The sequence below is a fragment of the Diabrotica virgifera genome, chromosome 2 (assembly GCF_917563875.1).
Source record: "Diabrotica virgifera virgifera chromosome 2, PGI_DIABVI_V3a".
Classification (NCBI taxonomy): domain Eukaryota; kingdom Metazoa; phylum Arthropoda; class Insecta; order Coleoptera; family Chrysomelidae; genus Diabrotica; species Diabrotica virgifera.
This window is the reverse complement of record NC_065444.1, coordinates 11,336,047-11,358,471: the sequence shown is the minus strand read 5'-3', so window position 1 is coordinate 11,358,471 and position 22,425 is coordinate 11,336,047. Positions and strand designations below refer to the sequence as shown.

At 31.4% G+C, this 22,425-nt stretch overlaps 1 protein-coding gene and 2 long non-coding RNA genes across 5 annotated transcripts in view; all 3 read right to left on the bottom strand.

Annotated features, from left to right (window-relative positions):
- The window catches only part of LOC126879961 (serine-rich adhesin for platelets), a 960,737-nt gene that overhangs the window by 386,928 nt on the left and 551,384 nt on the right, over window positions 1-22,425 (bottom strand). The gene's annotated exons all lie outside the window — the stretch shown is intronic.
- Window positions 773-3,644, bottom strand: LOC126879966 (uncharacterized). Its single transcript, XR_007696355.1, has 3 exons — window positions 3,146-3,644; window positions 2,893-3,087; window positions 773-1,130 (listed from the first exon to the last, which is right to left on the bottom strand). It is a non-coding gene; the product is annotated as an uncharacterized LOC126879966 (long non-coding RNA).
- LOC126879967 (uncharacterized) lies at window positions 9,168-11,629 on the bottom strand. The gene is made up of 2 exons (XR_007696356.1): window positions 10,644-11,629; window positions 9,168-10,333 (listed from the first exon to the last, which is right to left on the bottom strand). It is a non-coding gene; the product is annotated as an uncharacterized LOC126879967 (long non-coding RNA).

The following is a 22,425-nucleotide window of genomic DNA, read 5'->3' as shown; positions in this document are numbered from 1 at the left end:
GTCACAAATGGATTGACTTGTATTTGAAACAATGTGTTCAATCTTCCTGATTACAAATCGCAAGTGGAGTGCGGCGGTAATAACACCAAAATATTCCATATAGGTCCATAGAAGGTACACAGACATTGAAAAATTCCTGGAATATCCCCGAAAACATGTTCCCTGAACATCCCAGGAAAATCCTGTGTCAGCATTTTAAACATTACCTGAATGTCTTATTGGAACATTCCATGAATGTCCACGAATGTTCTCTGGACATTCAAAATATATTTTGTAGACATTCCCTGGATATACCAGAAATACAGTGATGAGCGCTCTAATAACCGGCAAAATAGCACAAAAGATGTATTAAGTAGTGAGATAAAAAGACATGAAACTAGTTGAGCTGGGAAATTTAGCGATATTAACTTATACATTTAGATTGTATTGATTGTGTACCACCTTCAGACGTATCAGACGAGTTTGGAAACTACCACTGTCACAGTGACAGTTTTAGTTGACATACTCCTCCGATATGTGTAAAGGTGGGATCAATATAACGTAAATTTAAAGGTTAATTTCGCTAAATTTCCCAGCTCGACTAGTTTCATTTCTTTTTATCTCACAACTAAATATGTTGCCCATATTTTGCCGGTTATTAGGGCACTTATCACTGTACATCCTTGCTGATGTGACAATACCTCCTATCTGTTTTTTCATGAGTTTTGTATGAGACATGGAAAAACATGTTTTAAGGTCACCTCCTGTGTTCATATGTAAGTTTTGACTTGTTTTGTAGTTCATAGATAGTTTAATTTACTACAAAACAAGTCAAAAAATATCATATGAAAACAGGAGGTGACCCTAAGACAAGTTTTTAGTCTCTCTTACAAAACTCATGAAAAAACAGATAGGATGTATTATTACATCACTGACGATATGTGGCCATACCAAATAATACATCCGTGATAAATATAAACATTTTTATTGAACAAAATCTTTTCATACATTTTTTTAATGCAATTTACTGATATTCCTAAATATTTCAAAAAAATGTGTCACATTTGCTTTGTAAACCTTTCTTTTGCCTTTCGTAGCCACATATTCCGTTTCCTTCCTGGTTTTTTGTAGACCACTTCTCTCAGCTGATTCTAAAAAAAATGAAATAAATGGTAATTTTTCTATCCTTTACAATTAACAATCAGAAGAAATATTATTTACAGATAATGATATGCATAATAATAATAGGTTTGTTCTAGCATCAGTTTGAAACCATCAGCGAATAGTGGACCAGCGCGAGTAGAGGGGATCGCACTGGTGACTGTATTATGTTCTTTTACTGACCAACTGTTTGCTGATGGTTTTTGACTAGTTTGACTGTTTGCTAGAACAAACCTAATAATAATAAATATTTTGTATTTTGACAATGACATCTGATGTGGAAGTCAAAACATTAATAAAATTATTTTTTCAAGTTAACTTTCACATGCGCGTCTTAAAATTGTACTTTTAATACTTATATCATAAATAACTATAGTATTTTTACTACAAAAACGTTATTACGTAGGTCAAAATTTTTGACGTAAGAGAACTGTCAAAACATTAGAATGTGACTTTTCATTATTGCTATGTTTATTATAAACACGGCAATAATGAAAAGTCACATTCTAATGTTTTGACAGTTCTCTTACGTCAAAAATTTTGACCTACGTAACAACGTTTTTGTAGTAAAAATACTATATTAAAACTATCTTAAGAGGAAACAGTATCGATCAACAGGTAGCGAAAATGTGTTCCAAGATTGCGGCTGTAATTTTGAATATTTTTCAAGATATTTGGCACACATATTCGTAATATAATAAAGAATGGCGGTACAGAGCCCAATTTGAAAAATATATTATTATGTGGAAATTACTCTGTAATTAAATACAATATAAAAAACGAGCTTGTACCGCCATTAAGAAGAACAAAAAAATACACTTTCTTCAAATACAACTTTTTTATCCGATTTTGTGTTATTTTGGAACTACTAAAATTTTTTATTTCATTAGTAGTTCCAAAATTACACAAAATCTAGGCATCGGATAAAAAAGTTTATTTGAAGAAAGTGTATTTTTTTGTTCTTCTTAATGGCGGTACAGGCTCGTTTTTTAAATATTGTATAATTACAGAGTAATTTCCACATATTAATATATTTTTCAAATTGGGCTCTGTACCGCCATTCTTTATTATTTTACGAATACGTGTGCCAAATGCCTCGAAAAAATATTCAAAATTACAGTGACAATCTTGGAACACGTTTTGGCTACCTGTTTATCGCTACTGTATTACCTTAAAACATTGTAATTTGCTAAACCAGTATATTTTACTCTACTACTACTCTGCTAGCTACCTCATTTTCCACTGTTTCTAAAGACTTGTTTACATGGGTAGAGTTTTGAGGAGAGTAGAGTAGCGGTAGTACTCTACCAAAAATGGCTTGATACCATTCACATGAGGAGAGTACAAGTATAGTACTGATGCTAGTATAGTGAAACCGATTTTTGTATTTTTAAACACTCTTGATTATAAGTGCACCTTAAATTCTTAATTTTTTGCTTAAGCTCGTTTACTCCAAAGCCCCCTTTGCCATTCTTTCGACGATTTCATCCTCCGCAGCTTGCTGCAAACTTTTATTTCTGTAGTATACACTACCTAAATTCCATAAACACTGGTATTCGCCGTATTAACTCCAACTATACACTCTACCAGCTATTCTACTGTGCTGAGCATTTTTACAGGTAGAGTTACTCTACTCTATCAAGTACTTGCATCATTACTCTACCTGTGTAAACAAGTCTTAAATCTACTGAATGAAAATCTACTTAATCTTAATCTACTCTTAATGAAAAATGTCTAAAATCATTTACCCACCTAGTATTATTGTAGAATTTAAGACAGTCCAGTGCCTTATAAATAATTTAAAAATGAATATTTTTTCCTTTAATTCTCCTTTGATACCACTCCATTTTAGATTTTGGGGAACTTATTTCATTGTGTTTATAGCCCATATTTATTGAAGGAACCCAATCTGGAGATTGTTATTATCGATTAAGTCGGCTGGTTTTCCTATAAGATTAAAATGTTAACATCTTCAAAAATCGTTACTGTTGTAATTGTAACTTACCAGATATAAAATGATTACAGCAGACAGGACAGGAAAATTTTCATTTCGCTAGTAAAACCTGTACATTGTATTGCATTTAACCATTGTTGTCTCTCAGATACCTTATTTAGTTCAGTTTAAAAGTGAACTTTATCTTGACTTCTATCACAATTACTTTGCATTTCACACTTCAAAACACAACACCAATGAAGCATATTATCTTTCTAAATTAATACTTCCAGAGAAAATGTTAAATTAATCTTTGTACAACACAAAATTACAAAGAAATACAACTAAAATTATCTAAAACTCATTAAGAACAGATATAATAAGATTTATCTTTTACACCCAGTAGCCATATTGACATATTGATTTAATTTTGACAGCATGTTGGAACGGATTTAAATTTGGTAAATATAACTCCGCACGACCACGCAACTCGAAACACAAGTACGCAAACACGGTTGCGTGAAGCGTGGCTCGCAATCGTGAAATTTACGAGACTTGCTCGACCTGTAGATTCTTGTCCAAAAATTACCTACATAACCTAAATTTTTTTTGAAAAATTCAAAATTTTTCAATTTTGATCCAAAAAATCTGAAAAAAAAATAGTATATTTTTGGGCATCAATGTATGTTCATAATTTTTTTCAGATTTTTTAAAGAAAGATCGCTCAGTAAACACTAAAAATATGAGGAGGGTAACCAAAAAAATGGGTTTTTTCGAATTGTGAGTAATTTCCGGCGAGAAAATGGCAAAACTATCCCTGCCATTCAAAAGAACTGAAAAAAATACACTAAAAAAAATTATGTCGGAGGTACCCAAAAATTACCTACATAACCTAAAAAATTTTTGAGGAATTCAATAATTTTTTCTAGCCTCAATTTTGATCCAAAAAATCTGATAAAAAAAAAACAGTATGTTTTTGGCCATCAATGTATGTTCATAATTTTTTTTCAGATTTTTTAAAGAACAGATCGCTCAGTAAACACTAAAAATATGAGGGGGGAACCAAAAAATGGGTTTTCTCGAATTTTGAGCAATTTCCGGCGAGAAAATTGCAAAACTATCCCAGCCATTCAAAATAACGGAAAAAAATACACTAAAAAAAATTATGTCGGACCTAGCCAAAAATTACCTACATAACCTAAAATTTTTTTGAAAAATTCAAAATTTTTCAATTTTGATCCAAAAAATCTGAAAAAAAAACCAGTATATGTTTGGGCATCAATGTATGTTCATAATTTTTTTCAGATTTTTTAAAGGAAAGATCGGTCAGTAAACACTAAAAATATGAGGGGGGAACCAAAAAATGGGTTTTTTCAAATTTTGAGCAATTTCCAGCGAGAAAATGGCAAAACTATCCCAGCCATTCAAAATAACGGAAAAAATACACTAAAAAAAATTATGTCGGCGCTCGCCAAAAATTACCTACATAACCTAAAATTTTTTTGAAAAATTCAAAATTTTTCAATTTTGATCCAAAAAATCTGAAAAAAAAATAGTATATTTTTTGGCCTGAATGTATGTTCATAATTTTTTTCAGATTTTTTAAAGAAATGATCGCTCAGTAAACACTAAAAATATGAGGGGGGTAACCAAAAAAATGGGTTTTTTCGAATTTTGAGTCATTTCCGGCAAGAAAATGGAAAAACTATCCCTGCCATTCAAAAGAACGTAAAAAAATACACTAAAAAAAATTTTGTCGGAGCTAGCCAAAAATTACCTACATAACCTAAAATTTTTTTGAAAACTTCAAAAATTTTTTCTGGCGTCAATTTTGATCCAAAAAATCTGAAAAAAATCAGTGGGATTTAGGGTATAATAATGTACATTCACAATTTTTTTCACATTTTTTAAAGCAAAAGATCGCTCCAAAAAATGTTTTTCGAAAAAACACATTTTTTTCGATAGGGGACACCTGGGGTCACATAGGGAGCTAAAAATTTGGTTAGGGGGTTTTTGAATTATGTACTTTCGATTGCCCAACCCCAACTAAGAATCCAGCCGAGTGCAGATTTTACCATCTTATCCCGCTATAGCCTTTATTATGTACTTATTATACATTATACCGGGTGTCCACTTATATTTTCCCCCATGTTAACTGGGGGAAATTTTCGCTGAAATGTTTTATTTTAGTAAAAGTTTTGTCTGAATGTATTGAATTTTTTATATCACTTTCAGATACGAAAAAAAAATGGGGGATTTTTGGAAAAAAACGTTGTTGACTTTTTTTAATCGAACACCCAGTATATTTGTTTGTAAATTGAAAGAAAGATCATTCACCTATTCAACGATATAAAGTTTTTCAAAATCGGTTGTCAAATCACTGAGTAATTAATTTTTAAAATGAGCGGTGCAACGTAGACATCACATACCTAAATAACATAGTACATAACTAAGCAAAATGATATACAGTAGAGCGTCGATTATCCGAACGTCGATCAACCGAACGACCGCTTATCCGAACTCCCGACTTGTCATGTAAAAACTCAATTGAAAATGCCTAAATGTAAGCATATTGTTCTTTCTATGAAAAATAAACAAGAAATTAACAAACGGTTAGAGGGAGGTGAATCTGCAACCAATTTATCCAATGAATACAAAGTTAGTAGGCTGGTAAAACGATAAAAAAAACAAAAGACTGACATAAGTAACTTTATGATCCGCCTTAATTCTTTTGACAGATCTACAAATCGTAATGCTTTAAACATGGATTTAGATGATGCTGTATATAAGCGGTTTACTCAAAAAAGATCCCAGAGAGAACCTATTTCTCCTCCCTTGATTCCAGTGAGTTTTAGTTTTGTTACCTACTTTACCAAACACATGGTTAAAAAACACGTAGGTAACCCAGCAGCTCGTAAACCGGTAGGATTGCTTTGGCAGAAGAAAATTGAAAAAATTTTCATTTTGTTGCAAATACACTTTTTGACTGTTTTTTAATTTATATCCCGTTTGTAACTTAAGATATACTTGTATGTCTCTATAAGTATGTAAAGGTGTATGTAAGTAAGGCTTTCTTTCGCCTATGGATAAATAGTATTGCTATATCAATACAGATCGATTATCCGAAAAAATCGATTTACCGAACACCCCTGTCCCGCAATTAGTTCGGATAATCGACACTGTACTGTATTATGTTATGTGATTTCCACATTGCATCTCTCATTTTAAAAATTATTTGCTCAGTCATTTGACAACCGATTTTAAACATTTTTATATTGCTGGATGGGTAAATGACCGTTTTTTCAAGCTACAAAAAAATATACTGGGTGTTTGAATAAAAAAAAGTCAGTTTTTTTTTCAACAATCCGCCATTTTTATTTAAAAGCGATATAAAAAATGGTCATTTACCTAAAAATTTGAAAAAACGGTCATTTACCTATCCAACGATATAAATTTTTTTAAAATCGGTTGTCAAATGACTGACCAATTAATTTTTAAAATGAAAGATGAAATGTGGAAATCGCATAACATAATATCAATTTGCTTATATGTTATTTAGGTATGTGATATCCACGTTGCACCTCTCATTTTAAAAATTAATTACTCAGTGATTTGACAAACGATTTTGAAAAACTTTATATCGCTGGATAGGTGAATGACCTTTCTTTCAATTTACAAAAAAATATACTGGGTGTTCCATTAAAAAAAGTCAACAACGTTTTTTTTCAAAAATCCGCCATTTTTCTTTTTGTATTTGAAGGTGATATAAAAAATTCAATCCATTCAGACAAAACTTTTACTAAAACAAAACATTTCAGCGAAAACCGCATATTTCTGTCTTGAGGCGTTTAGAAGTTATAGGCAGTTAAAATGGGGGAAAATATAAATGGACACCCGGTATTATATAGGTTGTACAATTATAGTAGTACAGTGGAACCCCGTTAAATCGGCCCCGATAACCCGGAACTCCGGCTAACCCGGACCGATTTTTATCAGACAAACATTTCAACAATAAAAATGTATGTAATATAATATTTGAGAGATAATGGGTATTTGTGTAATTTGAACTACATATACCATAGTAAAAATGACTCATGGCACACCACATTCATTGTCGTGTTACCGAAAACAACAGACACCTGTAGTATCCTTTATTTATTTGAAACTGCCTTAGCATTGTTTAGAAGAAACTAAAAGACTATTAAAATTATTTTTTTAACAATGGTCTTAGTCATCACTGTTATTAAATAACATAACATCAGAGACGGTATTGTGTGTAGTAAAGCCGTATTGTTCGCTTCCGTTCGTAAATCTATTCAGATTTTGTGTTTGCGTGTTTTTTGTCTACGTAAGGACAACAAAACCTAAAAATGTTGTAGTGACAATGGGAAAGAAACTAGAAGCATTAAGTAGAATTGATAGAGGCGAATATTGCAGCATCATATGTTGTCGGTACATCTACAGTATCGGATTGGAAGAAAAATAGAACTAAAATCGAAGAATTTTGTTTCAAAATGATAACAAAAGACAGTTTGGACAATCGGTGCAAAGCTAATAAAGCTAAAAATGAGACTCTCGACGACGCTTTGTATGTGTGGTTTTGTGCGTAACGCGAACGTGGTTTACCAGTGTCTGTGTGACAATTATAACGGAGTTTATCTGTAAGCATACCATATTATATTAATTTTTACCATTTTCTCCGGATAACCCGGATTTTCGATAACCCGGATCGGCCGCGGTCCCGATTAATCCGAGTTAACGGGGTTCCACTCTATTTTGTATTTTGACAACGACACCCGATTTGGGCGTCGAAACGTTAATAAAATTATTTTTTCAATTTAATTGTGGCTTATTTCCCATATAAATAGTTAAATTTATTATGAGTTATGAAATAGGCTGTACTGTACATGGAAAGCCAAAAAATATACACCTAAAGCGTAATGCACAAATTACTAAATATAGACAAGAAAGTAGGCGAATTTATTTTGATCTAAACAAACAAAAGAAAGGACAATTACTACGTTATTTAAATAAACTTACGTGCATAGAAATCGGCCCACTTAAAAATTTGGTCATTTTTGATGTCTCGTATTTGCTAAACCTATTAGCCGGTTTAAGTGATTTTTAATATGTTATAGCCTGATTCTTTAACAACATCGCTGTAATAATATTGTTGCCAAACAGGTAAATTTTTATTGTATACCGGGTGTACGAATCAAACTGTTTCTCAAAGTTCGCATCACTCTGTGGAGTATTCTAGCATTTATAAAATACTGAAATTAAAACACAACTACTGCTTCAGGTTTTCTTAATATTCTGTATTTTGATTCATTCATTTATGTTGGATAATAAAAAAGTTAGGTACTTTAACAATTAGACATGTTTTTCATCAATACACGGTGTTTCTAAATAAGTGCGACAAACTTTAAGGGGTAATTTTGCAAGAAAAAATAATGACAGTTTGCTTTATAAACGTCGTCGATATGTTTGCAAATGTTTCGTTTCCGGGATGGGATGTTGAATTTTTTCTTACAAACTGCCGATTTATTTACTGCTCTAAAACCAGTTGAAATATACAAATGAAATTTGATAGGTTTTAAGAGATAGTTATTGCATATTTTTTGACATACAATTAAGAATTTAATATTCACCATTAGCGCGCATACGTGTAATATTACCGATTATATTACCCGTAAAGTTCTTAATTTTATGTCAAAAAATCGGCAATAACTATCTCTTAAAACCTACCAAATTTCATTTGCATATCTCAACTGGTTTTAGAGAAATAAATATCGCTCATTAAATGCAACAATGTCATATCTCAAAAAACTTACTTTCGAGAAAATTCAATTTTAAGATTTGGATGCTGCTAAAAAAATTTTTAATTTATTGAAAAAAAATGCTTAAAACCATTAGACAATGTGATTGTTTTGTCTAAGAATCAATTGAAAAAAAAAGAGTTTTTTTAATTTTAAGGGTTAATAAGATCAAATTATTAAAAAATGTTCCATTTTGTGACGTTATTGTCACTTAAATGCATTTGTAAAAGAGGTACAAATTGAAATATGATGATCTTGTCATTATTTAAACACAGTTTTTGGCAAATAATTTTAATATGTCAACTTGTTAAAAACAAGAAGTTACAAAATAAGAAAACTACAAATAAAAATACAGTTCAAGAAACATTAATAAAATATTTTGGCTTAGATATTTTAATGAAAATACGCATGTTTCGCAAAGGTCTTTCTTGGGTGTAAAGAAAGAAATATTAAATTCTTTGACAAAAACTTCATGGAAAATTGCGTAACTTGCAAAAGGTCTATTTCTTTGTTTACAGATTTTAATATAGTCTCTATGAATATCTGCCAATGAGCGGCTACCATCAATAAATATTCGGGATGTATTGGAGCGAGTAATAACTTTCAATTCTTGGGATTGATGTTATGTGCTGTCTAATATCTTCCCGAATTTCTGGATTTAGCGATTTCTGGTTTCCGTGTCTTCCACATTTGTCCGAATCAAGGAGGACCTCTAAAACTTTATTCCGTTTTTCTTGCACAGTTCTTATTATGCGATCAGGTATGTCCAAAGTATTTGCAAAAAATACTTTGCAAACTCGAATCTACTTACCTTCTTTTACAAAATAGTATGCGTTGTTTTTGTCTCTGGGTTTTCTTGTACCTCCGACACGAATATACCGATATTGGGGTACAACTGGTACCAACAGTTTGTTAATATACTCTCTCTGTTTTTGAAATTCACCGAGTGACCAATAGCTTAAAAAAATCTGTATTCCCTCCTCTTCGGTAAATTTAGATGGACACTTGAGTTTACAATCTTTGCACGGATACCTTACTTGTCTTTTTTGTCTCATCTTTTTGTTTTTTGAATGAGTTTGGTAGGCTTCACCACAATTTCTCATTTTTTTTGTAAGATTTCTCTTCCAGTTTTCAGTATTCCGTTGACGTTTCTTGCCTTTCTTTGGGGGTGTAACAAGAATAGGAATGTCTTGGTTTGCTGATAAGGTTTGATTAGGATCATTATTACCGTCGTCGTGGTTTTCTTTATCACACTCTTCTGATTCTTCATCACTCTTTGGTACATAGTTATGATCGTTAATTATGTCTTCACAATCTTCAGAGGACGAAGAAGAGCTACTACTACTGGAAGACCTACTAGAACACCTACTACAACAGCTGCTTGAAGATGATGAAGAACTTGTTGACTTAGAAACTCCAGGAACAGCTATATTCTTATCACCTGTAAAAAATAATTATCTTCAAACACTATTAGCTTCCAAAATCATACCATTTTTGAATTTTTTTGCATTTTTAAATTTTATATGGGAGTGACTAGGTGTCAAATAAAATACACCATTAAATCTTATACTGTTTTTTCCATATTATAACATAAAATACGTAGGCAAACTATATTTTTTTTTATTTTAATGTTTCAGAACTAATTTTTTTATAAAAATATTTTTCCTTGTAGCACCAATATTTCTAAACCGCAACGCCGCGCCCCCTCACATTTTTCCAAAAGCTGGAACAGCCACTGAAAAAATACTTACCTAGTGTACTTGAAGATTCTTGATTTTTTACAAAAAAAACTCATTGTCCATCTCTGAAACGTTTGTTTCATATTCTTGTTTGTTTTGTTGTTCATCATTGTCGAGCATATTCTTTGGGGTACCATTTTCACATTCAAAAACAGAAACTGTGTAGTCAGACATATACTGTTCGGTCGATGCATCCTCATTGGTAGATTGCTGCTGCTTTAAAAGCTGCTGAATCTTTTTTAAGCGAAATCTAGGACATTATTACGTTGAAAGCCTAAAATAGTATATTTTTTAAATTAGATCAAATAAAAAGTATTAGACAAATAAACATAATATGCAATTATTTTTGGTTTTAAATTTAAAAATTAGTAAAATTTAATGTAATCAATTGGTTGCAATCCCAAATGGAGAAAAAAGTTGTGTTTAAAGATTGACCTAACCTTAAATAAATATTATTCCTTTTAAATTTTTAAATAATATTTTGTAACAATAAAGTCATATTGTTTACAAAAACTCAGACACCTCCAGCAAAAAAAATATTAAATTCTTTGTAATAAAGTCTTAAGAAAAAATAATACACCAAACAAATATTTTTTTCAGAACAATAGCGTCATATTTTTAATTATTAAAACCTAAACGTTTATCATTTTTTGGCGAAAAAAGTACTAATTCTAAATAATGCGTTATTGAAATAAAATATTATCAAATAAAAGATCTTACCTTTAGTGAAATATCCTCATAAAACACAATAACACGTTTTTAAACAAAAGCGTAAGCACGTGCCACTTCAACTGACAAACCACAACTGAAATAAAACACTCTTGCGGTAAAAATTTAGACCTCGTCGCAGAAATACTACAATCGTTTGGCGCCATCTCTCAGTTAATTGTTAAGTTACAGATATATCGATCTAACAAAGTAAACTTTATACAATTTACTTTCTGTTAAACCACATAACTCAAAAATTCGATTTTTTGAGATGTGACGTTGTTGCATTTAATGAGCGATACATCGTCAGTTTGTAAGAAAAAAATCAACATCCCGTATCTCGGAAACGAAACATTTGCAAACATACGTTTATAAAGCAAACTCTCATTATTTTTTCATGCAGAATTACTCCTTAAAGTTTGTCCCACTTGCACTTATTTAGAAACACCGTGTATTGATGAAGAACATGTGTAGTTGTTAAAGTACCTAACTTTTTTATTATCCAACATAAACGAATGAATCAAGAAACAGAATGTTAAGAAAACCTGAGGCTATAGTTATATTTTAATTTCAGTATTTTATAAATCCTAGAATATTCCACAGTGTGATGCGAACTTTGAGAAAAAACACAGTTTGATTCGTACACCCAGTATACAATAAAAATTTACCTGTTTAGCAACAATATTATTACAGCGATATTGTTAAAGAATCAGGCTATAACATATTAAAACAGTCACTGAAGTCGGTCAACAGGTTTAGGAAATACAAGACATCAAAAATGACCAAATTTTTAAGTGGGTCGATTTCTATGCACGTAAGTTTATATGTTATACAAATACGGGTTTCATAAATCTTAGAAGGTTGGTGTGACGATATTTGATACATGAATAACGAAACAACCACCGAGGTAATTAATAAGATTCATGCGATATTAAAGAATAACGAAGGAGGCATCTAACTCAGCGCGTTAGATGGTAAGAGAACGATAACTAACTACGTTCAGCACACGTATGCGTTGGGTAGTATAAGAATTTATCGATTTCGTTCAACGCGCCAAATCGAAGAGCTTCGGAACACGTTCAGCTTACATGTTCCGATGGGTAAGTAGTTATTCTCCGTTCAACTCACACAGAATGAGCACTCATAATTTTCTGTCTTTTATACTGTCAGATACAGTGTAAGAACATATCAAGAAAACGACAGTATTCTGAAGAAAACTGTCGCCAGAGGTGGTCGACACAAGCCAGAGGAACAGACTTTTGTCGCAACGTCTAAGCATAATGTCTGTACCTAGGTAGGGAGTGGGGTGAAGTCAGTAGCAGGATATTAACCTTTAACTACCCCCGCATCAAGTTATAACATAACTACACGCGTGGCGTACTTTATACGCCACAAGAGAATACACTTACAAACAGCGGTTTTGTTAATTTTTTTTTTTTTAAATACACTTAGTTGTTTGTATAAACCTTATTCGTCATCATTGAATACTTGGAGTTTCTTCTCAGTAAGCCAATTGGGATTTATAACTGGAATCATGGAATAACTGGATTCCATGATAAATAAAATTACTAATAAAAATTTTTTTGAAATGTGATTTTTTACAGGAGAAAAAGTATTGTTTATAAAGAAAAATATATTTTGTGCCATAATGACTAAAAAACAATTGAAATATGTACTTATATTACTACTTATATTAATATAATCGTGGTGTATATTGTCCACCACCGGAAACAACAAATAATAAACTGTAAATTACGATCTTACCAGAACGCCGATTAGAACGAAACTAAAACCAAATTGTAAAGGTAAAAAAAAAGGTCAAAAATTAAATTTTTAAATATATTTGCAGTAGAATTCTTATATCTGGCGTACAAAAAAACGCCAGCGCGTGTAGTTAAAAGTTAATAAGAGTTGGATTAAGGAATAGTTAAAAATTGAGGATGAAAATTATTGAAATCATACAGCGAAAAATAGCGGCAGACGTCGGTTCCGGCTTTCTTACAAACTAGCACGTGCACGGTACAATCTGAAGCAAAGATGAATAAGCTAAATTTTTAATCTTTTAACATCGACTTGTTGTCGCACCAGGCTAAGTCAATATGGCTTAAAACCAATTTATGTACCAATATGACCAATTTATGTAGCTAGTTTCAACTATAACGATCTAAAGTTTAACCTGATGATGCTCGGCTAAGATCGAAAACGTTCGTTAATCTGTGATGTAATTTTTGTCCAACTTAGATCTTTTTAGGAAAATTTTTTACTAAAATTTATACAGTATGTCCCTGTAAGTTGTATCCATATGGGAAACTTTTTTATTATTAATTTTACGAAAAAAAGTTATTCTTTATAAAAAGTTCTGCATGGTCCAAAATCCAAGATTCAACCATCAGTTAAGAAATTTTATGAATGTTATACGAGGTATGTCAAAAAGTTTGAATTTCACTCAAGAATAAAGTAGCTTTATTTTTCACAATATTGAAAATTGCTATTACGAAAAGTTGTTTGGAATTAAAAACTATATTCTAATATGCAATTACACCCTTCTGATTGAAAAAACAATTTTTTTTGAAAAATTATGAATAACTAACATTATTTTCAGTTATTTCAATTCTGATAACTCTTTTATTATTAATTTTACGAAAAAAAGTGGTTCTTAATACAAAGTTCTGGATGGTCTAAAACCTAAAATACAACCATGTTATATCAAATTTTATCAACTTTATAGAGGTATGTCAAAAAAAAATGAATTTTGTGTGAAATGAATAAATGAGTGAATGAATTAGTGAAACATAGTTTTTAATTCTAAATAACTTTTCATAATAACTATTTTGAATATTGTGAAAAATAAACGTATTTTACTCATGAGCGAAATTCATATCGAATCACTTTTTCTCGTAAAATTAATAATAAAAGTGTTATCTGAATTAAAATAACTAAAAATAAAGTTAGTTATCCATAATTTTTCAAAAGAAAAATTCAATTAAAAGGATGTAATTGCATACTAGAATGTAGTTTTTAATTCCAAACAACTTTTCATAATAGCCATTTTCAATATTGTTAAAAATAAAGCTAGGTACTTTACTCTTGAGTGAAATTCAAACTTTTTGACATACCTCGTATAATATTCAAAAAATTTGATATTTGATGGTTAAATCTTAGGTTTTGGAACATGCAGAGCATTTTATGAAGAATAACTTTTTTTCGTAAAATTAATAATAAAAAAGTTTTCCATATGGATACAACTTACAGGGACATACTGTATATGCCAGCTACAAAAGGAAGTCGTTTTTACTACTTGATTAAATATTGAATCAATTTAAGTCCAGCGAACTTAGCCTAAACCATAAATTTTACCCAATTTATAAAAACCGATTAAATAATAAATTACGAATTGTATACGAGCCATTAATATGGATGTCAGATTATATATTATAGATTTGAAATTTATTTGAAATCTCGAGGCAATGCAGAAACATTTCAGAAATGCAGCTGGTGCGCTTATATAAAGAAATTAGAGAAATTCTGCCACCAGCCGTACAGCATACAAATTACTACACATAGTTTCAAAAGTTATGCATCACCCAAAACTTCCGCTAAACTATTTTTAGAATTATTCTGTTATATAAACCAAATGTCATAACGTCGACAGATATTTTTTGGTTTAAAAGACATACTGTTTTATAATAAATAAAAAATTAAAAACTACAAAATGTGTTTCTAATGTATCTAAAATATTTAACAATTTTTTTAAATAACATACTTCCACCATCGATGCAGGCTTGGATTCGAGCTCTAAAGGTACGTATCCATACAAGGGTGAACCCCGCACCGCGTAGTAGCTCCACATAGTGGATACGTCAGTGAACTCCGCTCGGCGCTCACTCTCTTCGATTCAACCGGTTTGCGGTTTATACAGTCGGAAAAATGAAAGATTACCCGTAATAATAATAATAATATACGTTTATTCAAATCAATAGTTATTAACTACAATAATTTACAATTTCAGTTTACTTACACTAACATAAACGTAAAGAAAAGTCTTAAAAGCATAAACATGCTTATTGATTTGATGAACGATCACATCAATCACTTATTTTGTAATTTGCTGTCTTTTACTATAAATAACAAACGTTTGTTAAAAGAAAAAGACAGCAAATACAAAATAAGTGCTTGATGTGATCGTTCATGGGAGTGTGACTAACTAGTCCGAAAAATCCGGGACATGGCCCGAATTATTAAGTCGTGTCCCGGCGTCCCGGACAATGCTTCCGGACCATCCGAATTTTCAAAGTTTTGGTAAAATTCTATTTTGAAATTTTGAATACGTTATTCTTGTAAGAATTCACATCAAATTGAATTGGTGGGACGAAAAAAAGTCGGAAATCCAACATCAATTGATTTTATAATTTTTCTTTTTTTAGAAGATTTCAGGATTGGAAGTCAAAACGTCAAAAACTAACAAAAATGTAATTATCAGTAGTAATTGCACAAGAGCTCTAAAATTATTGAATTTTTCCCGAGTGACACTTTGACAGTTTTAATTATGTCAAATTATGTCAAAGTGTCACGAGGGCAAAAACTCTATATTAATTTTAGAGATCGAGTGCAATTTGTTGCGATTATTTCATGAATAAAACTGTTCAAAACCAAAATTTTATTGTAATTTATTTATGTAAGTACAAATTAGTACAATTAAACACACAGTTGTTCTAAATATTTTACGGTTGAAAGTCATCACTTTAATAATTTTTAAAACATCAATTGTCATTAATGTCACTGAATGTATTTTTTCATAGCAACGAAGGGCATCTGACGTAATATACTTGACGACGGGAAATTATCAAAAATTATCGATTTAATTTAGATTTCTGTAGCTTTCTATTGGTCAGAATCTCCTATGAATGAAATAATCATTAGAACCAATTGTGGCTTAATCTCACTCAAAAATATCATTGTCAACATAAAAATGTTAAATAGTCAATAAAATGATTATAATATGTTCTATATTAAAAAAAAGGCCCGATTTTCATTGAAAAGTCCCGGATTTCAGGTATCTTCTTTAGCCTTGTCCCGAAATCGACTGAATTGGAGTTGGCCACACTATCATGGGTAATCTTTCATTAGATTAGCAGAAACATTTACATAGATATGGATAAATAAATTACATTAATAGATTAGATTAGCAGAAAAATGAAAGATTACCCATGAACGATCACATCAATTACTTATTTTGTATCTGCTGTCTTTTTCTATAAATAATAAACGTTTGTTATAGAAAAAGACAGCAAATACAAAATAAGTGATTGATGTGATCGTTCATGGGTAAGTAATCTTTCATTTTTCCGACTGTATGTAGGGGAGCGCATGCCGTATCCATTTGAGCAGCTACACGGAGCGGGGTTCACCCTTGTATGGATACGCACCTTAATACTGCTAACAAGTCGCTCAATCATTCCCTGTGGCAGGTTCTCTCATTCTTCTCTGCAGGCGATTGTAAGTTCATGATGGGTCCTAGGAGGATTTCTTCAGGCATGAACAGCTCTGGAGAACATATGTCGTCCATATTGGGGGTTCATTGCAGGTCACTTTAAATGGCGAATACCGTGTGTCTCAAGATAGTCATTAACCGCTTGAGTCCTATCTGGGCGGACGTTATCATCCACAAACACAAAATTTTCATCCACAGCTCCTCAAGATAATTTCACAGCGCGAGGTTCTAATATCTGTGTGATGTACCATTGTTCTAATAAAATCCCGTCAATAACCACCAATTCAGGTTGATTTGTTTTGTTTTTCCAAAATTATTACGACACAGGTTTTTATGTGGGCGGGCGCATCATCCATAAATATAAAATTTTCACCCACAGCTTCGTGACATAATCTTACATGAGGTTCTAAAAATCCGTGTCATATACAGTTGTAATGTCCGTCCTTTTGAAATGACAGAGGAAGTCCCTTTGGAGGTCTGGTACAGATATGGAAGAATTTCTCCGAATGGAAATTATGATACATATATCTATTCTGTTGCTCATTGGTAACTCGAGAGTCTACCAGAACGAACTCTTTTCTGTATCGAATTGGTCTGCAGAAACTTATTCCATATCCGTGAGACATCACTACGAGAAACACTCACTCTTTCTGCCACAAACGCCTCTGAATAACCTTCTTCAACTAAAGCCATAATTCTTTCACGGTCACCTAATAAATTACGGCTAATTTATTTTACGACGGCGTAGGACAATAGACGGCGCACGTCCCCGTTGTCGCCCAGTTACGTTATACTATAAACTAACCAATGCTTTTCGTATCATATTTCAATTAAAATAAAAACCCAAAAAGAGTGTATTTTATACGAAAAATGTCTGTTAAATATATTATGTGATAAGGATACGGATTTATAAAACTATAAAAATCGTGAATACGAGAGGTGATGCACAACTTTTGAAACTATGTGTACTATTTCGACACTAACGATGAGAAATTTGCACGGATTTTAATGGGAATTTTTGAGGCTTAATGTATTTTCGCGGCAAAAATTTAACCGGTGTAAAAATATTAAAGTTAATTCCATGCAATATGCATTGGCCTGCATTTGGGTTTTTGCTCGCTTAATAATCCACAATAACCATTTACCCTGCTGCGCGATGATGCAACGTGTTTAATCTTTTATTAATGATTTTTTACTTTTATTTAGTCCTTTTTAATAGGTATTATATGTATTGTACCTTTTAAGAAAAGTTTATTTTTAATATAGATCTGTATTCGTTTTTTGACTGCACTTGTTCCATCGGATGGAAAGGATTGGTATTTTCGTAACAATTGATTTTGTTTCCATTTGATTTGTAACCACTTTGTTAACACCTGCTGTTTTGACTGTTGCTGCAAGGCTAAATTATTATGTACAGTCCGTCTAATTTACTTACCGTTGCACGTCATTATTTACGTTAGAGATCTAAGTTGACATTGTTGCCCAATTACAAAAAATTCTTGAATTCATTTTAAATCTAATACATCACATAATTTTTGTGGAAGTGGATTATACAGCAAAACAAATTATTATTCAATGTAAATAAATAAGAACTTTAGAAATAGAAAATAAGAATTAAGTTATAATCTTACGTTAAAGTACATAATAAAAACAGTAAATATAAAGAAACAAATACTTATAGTAAAGAATAAAAACAAATATGAAGTGTCCTCACCGCAACTGTCAAATAATGTTACCAATTTATGCCAAAATATCACCTTCGTTCGATTAGAGTTACAGTGTGTTCCGAACAAAAAATGTGCTTTATAAAAACGCTTTATAATCCATTTATACAAATTAAATAATAGTTATTTATGTACCAAGTCAGTAAAGTGACTCTTTATCGAACGAGTCTGATATTACGAGAAGAGCGAGCGTAGCGAGCGAGGCGAATAACAGACGAGTACGATAAGTAGTCTTTACTGACGTGGTGCATACAAAATTTTATCGCCAACATATATTTTTTAATGTCGCCCGAACCACTGGGGTTATAAACGACAACAATGGAAAATACATATTAAAAATAAAAAGAGATTGTAATATTAAATAAATACATATTATTATGGATTAACAAAAAGTATACCTGAAAAATTTGTGATACAATTAAATGTCTTTTATTTCTATTTCCGTTAAAAACTATATGATATTGTTGATGTTTGTATTGTCTCTAAGAAGCTCAGATATGTCCCTGGGAAGGTTGAGTTTACTTCTCGTTTGCTGGTATATTTTAACACTTACTTGCAATTTACAATTTAAGAACTTTTTAAATTTTAGACGTCATAATAATTTCATGACAGTGATGACAGATAACTTACAAGATGGCCGCTTTCGATTTTTAATCGATAGTTATCAATATTAAATAATTACTAAATCGGTAAAGTTTTAATTTATTTTATATGAATATAATTACAAAATACTACAGAATTTCACTTTTTAACATAAATTTAATTGATAATATTGCAAATTGCGTACAATATTTTTAATAATTAAAGTAAATAAATTGTAAGTCCACTCAAATACTCGCCATTCGATTACTGCCATCGACCACTTACATTCAATCTCGATTAATCGCGGCAGGTAAAGTAAAATTCTTCTTTCAGTACAATAAAGTGTTACTTTACTGCCGCAAATGGCGTCAAATGAGTACAATAATGAATGACTTTAGTGACGGTTGGCGTTAAAAAATATTATTGTGTATTTCTTTAACGACGTTCTACACCTTCAGCAAAGAATTAAGGATTTGCATGAAATTTTAGTATGTTATAGTTTACTTCAAAGAACTAAGACTTGATTTTTTAAAAATTGTTTTACCGTGTCGTTTAATTACTATTAAGGTTCAAAGTTAAGTTTTAACATGGGCTCTTATGGGAATTCTTAAAAAGTTAATAACTTTTGACCCAAATTTACGATTTTTAATTATTTGTGCTTAAACTAAAGGTTTTTTTGTAAGGAATAACATATTAAAAAATGAGGATTGTTTACCTTACCATTATTAAATAAAAGTGAAAATAATGTTTCGAAATCATGTTTCGCTCTTAAAAAGTTAATAACTTTTGACTCAAATTTATGATTTTTAATTATTTAAGGTGATACAGTAGCGATCAACAGGTAGCCAAAACGCGTTCCAAGATTGCGGCTATAATTTTGAATATTTTTTCGAGATATTTGGCACACGTATTCGTAATATAATAAAGAATGGCGGTACAGAGCCCAATTTGAAAAATATATTAATATGTGGAAATTACTCTGTAATTAAATACAATATTAAAAAAACGAGCCTGTACCGCCATTAAGAAGAACAAAAAAATACACTTTCTTCAAATAAACTTTTTTATCCGATGCCTAGATTTTGTGTCATTTTGGAACTATTAATGAAATAAAAAATTTTAGTAGTTCCAAAATGGCACAAAATCTAGGCATCGGATAAAAAAGTTATTTGAAGAAAGTGTATTTTTTTGTTCTTCTTATTGGCGGTACAGGCTCGTTTTTTTAATATTGTATTTAATTACAGAGTAATTTCCACATATTAATATATTTTTCAAATTGGGCTCTGTACCGCCATTCTTTATTATATTACGAATACGTGTGCCAAATATCTCGAAAAAATATTTAAAATTACAGCCGCAATCTTGGAACGCGTTTTCGCTACCTGTTGATCGCTACTGTTTCCTCTTAAAGGTTTTTTGTATGGAATAACATATTAAAAATGAGGATTGTTTACCGTACCATTATTAAATAAAATGAAAATACTGTTTCGAAAATACTGTTTCGCTTGCATATAAGTTTCCCCCCCTTTCCTCTGAGAGGCATACCCCGCAACGAAGGTGTAGAACGTCGTTAAGTTAACAGTACTTAATAGAAATCTTTAAATATTATTTCTACGCGTACATAATAAAATATGTCTAGTGGCTGTAATGCCAGTGTACTCGGCAAAATGATTCTAAAAAAGAACACACCTACCGTCTAAATAGTTCGTGTTGGTATCATGTCACGAGTTATGACGCGGATGACGTGCAAAGGTAAGTAAATTAGACGGAGTATAGATACCTATGATAATACCTATAATAAGGTGCAAAATATTAGAGTTTTTAGTAAATACATATTTATTATAATTTTTGTGTCTTTAAATTTGTCTCCCTCGGGAGTGAGATAATAGTAATATTAAAACATTTTTATTTTATACTTCACTTGACCTATTTGTCACCGTGATTGTAATTATGTCCCCGAAGCGATGTAAACAGAGCCGTGGTAGGTCATTGGTAGAGCATTCGACTAGAGATCGAAAGGTCTCACGTTCAAATCCGGACAATTCATATTCCTTTTTTTTTTTAATTTTTGGTATTGTTTTAATAAAAATTTTTTGAAAGTGGTACGTATTAATAAGTATTAAAATTCGTTTAGTATTTAAATAAAATACAAATAAACTGTTTAAAGTATATTTATTTCGTTGCAATCATATAATAGAAGTACATATAACTTTTTATGTGCGTACAAAGTACACACACATGCTTTTCTTTTATCATATTATTATTATTTTGTACATTAAAGTACGTATCCATACGTGGGTGCTCCGTGCTCGGTGTAGCAACTCCACATAGTGGATACATTGGTGCTCGCAGCTCGGCGCTCACCCTCTTCGTTCAACCGGTTTGCGGTTTCTATGTAGGGGAACGCATGTCGTATCCATTTGAGCAGCTACACCGAGCATCGAGCACCCGCGTATGGTACGTACCTTTAGAGCTTCTCGAAATATCTATTCCCAAATTATTCCAAAGCTGAGTGAACTGACTCCTACTATTTTAAGTCAAATAATAGAGATTTGAAAATTATTAATCGAGGTTCTGCAAACTTCAGTTTTTCGCAATGATGGGCAATGCTTAGTGTGACCAACTAGTCCGAAAAATCCGGGACATGGCCCGAATTACGAGGTTGTGTCCCGGCGTCCCGAACAATGCTTTCGGGTCATCCGAATTTTCAACATTTTGGTAAAATTCTATTTTGACATTTTGAGTACGTATTCTTCTAATACCAGTACCTAATAGTGGATTTTTCCTTTTTTGAGCAGGATTTCCGGATTGGAAGCCGAAACGTCAAAAACTAACAAAAATGTAATTATCATTAGGTACAACCAATTGTGGTTTAATTCCATCAACAATGTCAACATAAAAATGTTAAATAATCAAGATAAAGGCAGTTTTTGTTTTTATTTGATTCAGAGTTGGACCACCATTTCCATATAGCTATTTCAGCATCTATGCATCCTCAGTGAAGCTATGCAGTCACAACTCTGAAACAAATATCAACAATCCTGCCTATTTAAGGTGATACAGTAGCGATCAACAGGTAGCCAAAATGCGTTCCAAGATTGCGGCTGTAATTTTGAATATTTTTTCGAGATATTTGGCACACGTATTCGTAATATAATAAAGAATGACGGTACAGACCCCAATTTGAAAAATATATTATTATGTGGAAATTATTCTGTAATTAAATACAATATTAAAAAAACGAGCCTGTACCGCCATTAAGAAGAACAAAAAAATAAACTTTCTTCAA